This window comes from Ruditapes philippinarum, unplaced genomic scaffold, assembly GCF_026571515.1.
Source record: "Ruditapes philippinarum isolate M1 unplaced genomic scaffold, ASM2657151v2 ctg6922_1_1_1_1, whole genome shotgun sequence".
In the NCBI taxonomy this organism is placed as follows: domain Eukaryota; kingdom Metazoa; phylum Mollusca; class Bivalvia; order Venerida; family Veneridae; genus Ruditapes; species Ruditapes philippinarum.
The window spans coordinates 120,661-127,806 of record NW_026865015.1 but is presented as its reverse complement, the minus strand read 5'-3'; positions in this window follow the sequence as shown (position 1 = coordinate 127,806).

The window sequence follows — 7,146 nt, the reverse complement described above, 5'->3', positions numbered from 1 at the left end:
CATTTTTTTTGCAAAATTTTTAAAACAATACCCTTTTAAAATATCCTTAATGAATATGTTAAATTTTTTTTTAAATTTCTAAAAATTTCTTCTCTATATTTACGTCGTATAAATAACGCAATAATGCCCCAGGGCCCCGGGGGAGTCCAAAATTTTTTATTAATAAGTTGTCTTTTTTCCCTTTCCCTATATCTTGCCCTATTTTTTAAGTAAAAAAAGGCGGGGACGTTGTAAGCATATGCAAATGACTTTTATAAAAAACGTTTTGTTTGAAAAAATTTTTACTTCATAGCTTTTTTTCCCTTTTTGTTTCCCCGCGGGCCCAAATGATAACCGTTGCTCTTGGAAAATTTTTAACAAAAAATGACGCCCACGGATTACGCGGAACATCGGACTTCTAAATTTTTTGTTAATTTGGGGAAACGCCAAACAGACGCAGGAAATTTGGAGACTGAAAAAGTGAGACATCCTTTTTGTCGATCATCTTTTTTCAAGTGGCATAAGCTTTTTCGGAGGGCCGAGAAGACATTGAATACGACAAGGGTCGTGGAAAAATAAACGTTACTGCGGCGTAAAATTAAGGAAGTCAAGGGGACGTCATAAAACGGACAGGCGTTAACCAAGTCATGGAGTACTATTCAAGGAAAGCAAAAATTTTGTTTTTAAAAAAAAATTTTTAAAAAATTTAAAGGGCTTATCAAATTTATTATGTTAAAACGCAATTCATCCGCTTCAGCTTTTAAAAAAGTGAACTCAAACTGCTATAGTAAGCAGTGCCATTAGGTTATTACCCTTGTTAAAGCACATCGTCTTTGCGTACAAAAAAACTCCACAATAATAATAATAATAAAAATTAATAATAATAATAATAATAATAATAATAAAAATAATAAAAAATAATAAAAAAAATAATAATAAAAATAATAATAATAATAATAAAAATAATGATAAATAATAATAATAATACTAATATGGGGGCAGCATTATCACCCTCGCTTTACACTATTATCGTAACATAAGTTTAAAAAAGTTGCTTTAAATTATTTACAGGCGGTGAAAGACCAGTGGATATATCGACACCATAAAATGTATTTAGTTGGGGCGGGCTATGTTGAGAAAAACTGAATTCGACGCCACGCATTTTTTAAAACTAGGACGCCAAACCCGGGAAAGACGCGTAACGTCGGAATGGACTGCCCCGCACCCGTACCCTTTTCTCATTCCCCTGCCACAGACACTGATCCCGTTGCCGGGCAACTTTTGAAAAATTTTTTTTACTAATGCAAAAAAGTTGCATTTTGTTATGTTAAATTTTTTTTGTTTTTATTTTCCCGGGGTATTTTTTGGAGTTAAAAAAGGGCAAAAAGCCCACAGTATTCATTTTGGAAATTTGTGTTTAAATTTTGGCTAACAGTTTTAGCCCCAAAACAAAGGCCAAAAAAAACCATTTTTTTAGAATATAACAATAATGATCCCCCCGAAAAATTGTTTATGAGACAAACCATTAAAAAATTTCTTTGAAATTTTTTTTTTTTTTCCAATTGTAAACAAAAAATATTAATATTCTTTTAAGGTTTTTTAATGGGGTAAAAAAAGGATTAAGCTTTGGTCGTAGGGATTTTTTTTAGTCATAAAATTTTCGTTCGTTTAAAAACCTTTGGTTTTTTTTTAAGGGCTTTTAATAAGCATGCCCAAAAAAATGTAATGTATTTAAACAACAACTTCCCAAAATATTTTTTAAATTTACCCCAAAAAATCTTTTTTTTTAAATTTTTTAAATTTATTAAATGTTCAGAAATAAAATTTGAATAAAAAAACCGAAATTCCCTGTTAAAACTACACGAAAGGGCCAAAAATTCAAAATTTGAATGAAAAATTACAAATAATACAAAGGGTTAATGAAAATTTTAAAAGGTTAAAGTTAAATTGATAGTATGTGGGGTGAAGCATCAAAACCCCCTTTAAAATTGAAATAATTTTGAAATCAACCTTTTCAAATAGCTTTTTACCCCTGTCAGAAAAGGGGTTAAAAAAAAAATCGCAAAAAAAAAAGTATTTAAATTCTTTTTTTTGGACAAAATTTAAATGTTTTATTTTTTTTAAAAATTTGGTCCCTTTAAAATTTGGGTATAATTTTTTTTTAAACATTTTTTGGGGCCAGTTTTGGTTTTTTAATTTTTAAAATTTTTGTTTTTCCTTCTTATAAATGGGGGGCTTTAACCCGTCTTTTATGTCACCCTTTTACAAAATGCCACCAGTTTCCCAGTTAAATTTTCCAACCCAACTTTTTGGGTTTTTATGAAAAACCATCCAATAAACAAAAAAAATAATTATACTACTTTTTACGGGCCCTCACCCCTAGAGCATAATGTGACGGTTTTTAATTCCTTTTTAATAAAAAATTTGTCTTTATTTTGCAGGGCTTTTTTTTAAAACCCACTTATTTAAAGAAAGAACCGGGAATTACACTTTTCCAGAAAAAGCCCCGTAAAAGGAATCCCAACATGTAGGTCAACGAGTTGGGGGAAAGGACAAAATTTGTTTGCAATAAAACGTAAAATAATATTTGCTTATTTTTGCAAAAAACCAAATTTTGGGGCCAAAAAATTTTTTAATCTAATTAAAAACGTAAAAAGGAAAAAGGCCGCAATTTTAAAACCTCAAAATGTGGAAATTTTGTGAATTGAAAAGGCAAAGGAATAGGGCTACAGTTTGAAAAAACATAACTTTTTGAACTGTTTTTTACGGGGTAAATTTTGTTTTTTTTAAAATTTCATTTGAAGCCCATATTTTTAAAATAAAAGTTTCCAAAGAACCAAACCTGTTTTCTTTTTTCCCCAAAAAAATCCCCAAAAAACATTTTCTTTAAAAGGGGGAAAGGCATTTTAACTTTAACACTTTTAAAAATTTTCCATGATACCCCCCTTATGCAGAACCATTTTACGATTTTTAACCTAATTCGACATTTTACCCTTTTTTAATTTTTTAAATTTTTTAAAAATTTTCCGCCCCCAAAAGTCGGTATTTAAGGGGGAAATGGAGGGTAGCTTGAAATTTTCCTTTTTACTTTCCTTAAGTGGGTTTTTGCTAAATTTTCAAAGAATAAATTTTTTTCATTTTTTCCTTTTTTTGGCCAAGAATTTTTCCCTATAATTTATAAATTTTAAAAAGAATTGCAAGTAAAGAGCTTTTATTTGAAAAAAAAAAGTGCATTGCCCTTTCAAGAAAGACGGATGTCCATTAGTAACAGTTTAAAAAAAAAACAAAAATGTTGAAAAGTTTTTTAAAAAAATCAGGAAAATTTTTCAACGATAAATGCAAAAAAAGAATCACAAGGGCCCAGTCACCCATGAGCAGCAAAAAAATTCCCCCAAGTTAAAACGTCAAAAATTTTTGACGGGTCTGAAAACAAAAAAAGTTATTTCTTTTAAAGATATAAAGAAAACAAATTTTTTTAGAATGTAATAAAAAGGGGTAGTTAAATTTTTCGAAGGGGGGACCCTTTCACTTTCCTGTTAATATTTCCCTATTTGTTTGAAAATTTCTGGTTTCTTTGGATTAAATTGGAAATGTTTTTATTTTGTTTTTGGTACTTTAACGAAACGTACGTTTTTTTGTTTGTTTTTTTTAATTTTACGCCTTTTCCAAACAGTTTTTTCCCTGGGCTTTAGCCCAGGGCATGGCAGAAATTTTTCTTTAACACACTAAGTTGTACGGTCTTAAACTTTTAGAAAGAATCGAACTTTGCCAAAAATTAAACACGTGGAAAGTGAATCTTTCAATCTTTCTGCGTTTGCCCTTTAAAAACCTTCAAAAAACGAGTACACGTCCCCGAGAAAACCTAATTGTTAAATAACCTAAGTGTTTAAATTTTTAAAAAAGGATGTTGCTATTTTTAATTAAAGATTAAAAGGGAAAAATTTTTAAGACGTAAAACGGGTTTATTTTTTTAAAATTGGTGTACTTTAAAGGGTAGGTTTTAAATAGAAAAAAAATGTTCTTTTTAAAAACTTTTCCCCAAGTGCCCAATGGAGTGTTTCTTGTAAAATTTTTTTTCCCTTTTTTAGAAGTAAACCATTTTTGGGGAGTTTGGGTTTGATTTTTATCGATTTTTTGGGACCAAAAAATTTTACCCTTTGCCCCTTGGGCCCAAAAAAGTTTTGGGAAATATTTTTGCTTTTTAAATTTAATTTAAAATTTAAAAATGGATATCCCAAATGAAAAGGGACATAGTATATGCATTTAAAAATAGACTTTTTTTTTACATTTCAAAATTTACCTGATGCATTTTGGCTCACCCCCACCAGTTCAAAACCGTTCATATGCCCTTTTTTAAAAAGAAAAAAGAAGAAAAAAGAAAAAACCCCAAAATTAATCTTAAAAATATTTTATTGATTTATTTGCGCAAGAAAAAGAATCTCTCTCAAAAAATTTAAACAGTTTTATTTTTGCACTCTGTAACAGTTCAATTAAAGATTTTAAATTTGAAGGGCTTTTCACGAAATTTCCCCTCTCCTCCATTTTCAATATAAAGAAAACAAAATAAGACACGAAAAATCCCTTATTTTTTAGAAAAAATTAAAATTTAAAAAATGCCCCCATCTTTCATTTTCCCTTATTTTTTTCACCGGCCCTTTTTTTTAAAAACTGGAATTGAAGAGATTTTTCCCAATTTATTTTGTTTTTAGGGGACCTTTGGCCAATGTTTAAAAATTTCTTTTTTAAAATTTTTCCCCAAACCCAAACTTTTAAAAAGACATAATTTAAATGGGGTTGGCCGGGTTTGATTTTAAAAATTTTAAATTTTTTTGGGCACCTTTTTTAAAATAGGTTATTTTTTAATATTTTTTGTTTATTTACAACACTGGGGAAAAAGTAAAAACAGTTTGTCATCTATTTGGACAAAAGGGGTTTGAAGGGGGGGTTCTAAAAAGGTTTTTTTTTTTAAAACCCCCTTTTGAAAAAAAGCCCCCCCTTAAAAAAGAAAATTAAAATTTTTTTTTTTTTCTTAACAATTTTTAGTGCCTTTTTTTTATATTTTTTTTTTTAAAATTTTTTAGCAGAACTTTGTTACTTCAACGACCATAAGGAATTATTTGTTGTTTTTTTTTTACTCTGAAAATGAAAGAGGCTAGTTGGAGTACGGTACCAATTTGATAGAGATGAACTGACTAAAAACGAGACACCCTGGGTTACGTTATACATTTGATACAGAATATTTTGGACTTTGTATATGAAAAAAAAAAAGAAACTGAGGCAAAGTGGAGTATGATATGAATTTGATATTGATTTTTGGACTGACAAGGAGGCTAAATTGATAAATTGGACCACGTTATTATTTCTATTCAAACTAAAAATGTTTTATATGGCGTGAAATTAGAATAAAAAATATCGCCATGCATTCTTATAATAAAAAGTAGTATTATACACAATTGCAAAAATGTCGATAGTGATAATAAAACGAAAAAAAAAATGCTTTCTCATTGCATTCGTTTACTTTATTTGGCACTTTGTAAAAATGATAAAGGAAACAATCTTAATATACTTGTTATTGTAAATTTTACTCAACCTATATATGTCATACGCTTTCTTTATTTAAAGGGAAAGACAAGGTTAGAATAAAAACTTGATTTCAGAAAAAGAATACTATAAATAATAAATCTGCAAATTTTCTGCCGCCAAATAATAATATTAAACGAATGATAACAAAATTTAAATCTCTAAATCACCGATTTCTACAAATCAGTAGGCGCGGCCATGTTTGTGTATTGGCCGTATAAAAACAGGTGCGCGTGATGTCAATTCCCCACATCTTCGGATTTATGATAAATCTAGTAGAATCGTAGCGAAATATTAATATAATGAAGTATTGACCAGACAAATTAATTTTCCCAGGAGGTGTAGAGGAGATTTTTTTTGGTTCAAAATACGTAACAATATCAAAACAATAAATAAATAAATAACTAAAAATAAAGAAACAAATAAAAAATCAACGTCTACCGGTCGCATTACTTCAGGCCAGTGATGCCCGTTACTCCAATCAATCATTAAAGTCTCATCTTAATGTAATTAAACAATATTTCACAGATTTAATAAATACACATGTTATTATTTAACAAAGTTTCACAATCAAATAATGCAATTAAATAAACAAATGCACCAACGAATAATTATTATAAATATCCTACCAAAACGTGTTCTTAATAGTATATGTAATTAAATTTTTGCAGTTTGATTCTGACTTTCAAATTAAAAGGTGTGAAAATATTTATAATTGATGTACACATTTAAAAAATATAAGCAACTCTTTTTAAAAGTAAATTGTTAACATGCCTGTCAACGTATGATGCTGCGCATCGTAATCGTAGCCTAATATTAACTGCAGGCAAAACATTTTTATTGGCTGCTCAAAAATCTAATTTGCATAATTTATTCACACAATTGCTGGTTCTTACTACTTCTGTCTAATACTGTGCATTATCAATTTTAATTGTAAAAAAATGTTCCTGTCACACTGTGTACTGACGATTTTTATTGCTCCTTGTATGCCTCTGTGCCGACAGACCTTTTGATCATGCACAATGTACGTTGCCCTGATTGGTTAATCACCCTTGTCAGATATTCTAATGACGAAATAGACATCTATTTTTTCACGCTTCATCAGTGAACTGAATGACCTTAGGGGAAATTAAGTTCCGCACCTGTCAAGTTATACTGTAAATTACAGCATTTCATAAAATAGCAACACATTTTTTTTTCAGTTACCAAATAATCATTTAAATATTAAGTAGATTTATTTGATGTTTTGTTTAATGGATTAAATTTACGGTAGTAGAAATGCGTATCCTGTGTGGGGGCAAAGAGATTGGGTAAGTAGATAACGTGTAAAAAGCTATAGGGAACTGGATAAACCCGAGATTATGCGTAATTGCAGGGGAATGGGAAACCTGTTGCTGCTGGTACCAGTTTTGACTGGGTGCCTAAATAACCTAACGGACAGTTTTGTTTTCATACGATATTAGTCTGGCTGCCGATTTTCCTGCGCCATTCTCATTTTTAGCGTCAATGGCGGAAAATCGCGTCCTCAGCAAATCTCTGCATATTGGATTTAGTTGATATTTTACGCTGAAAAAAATATACATGACC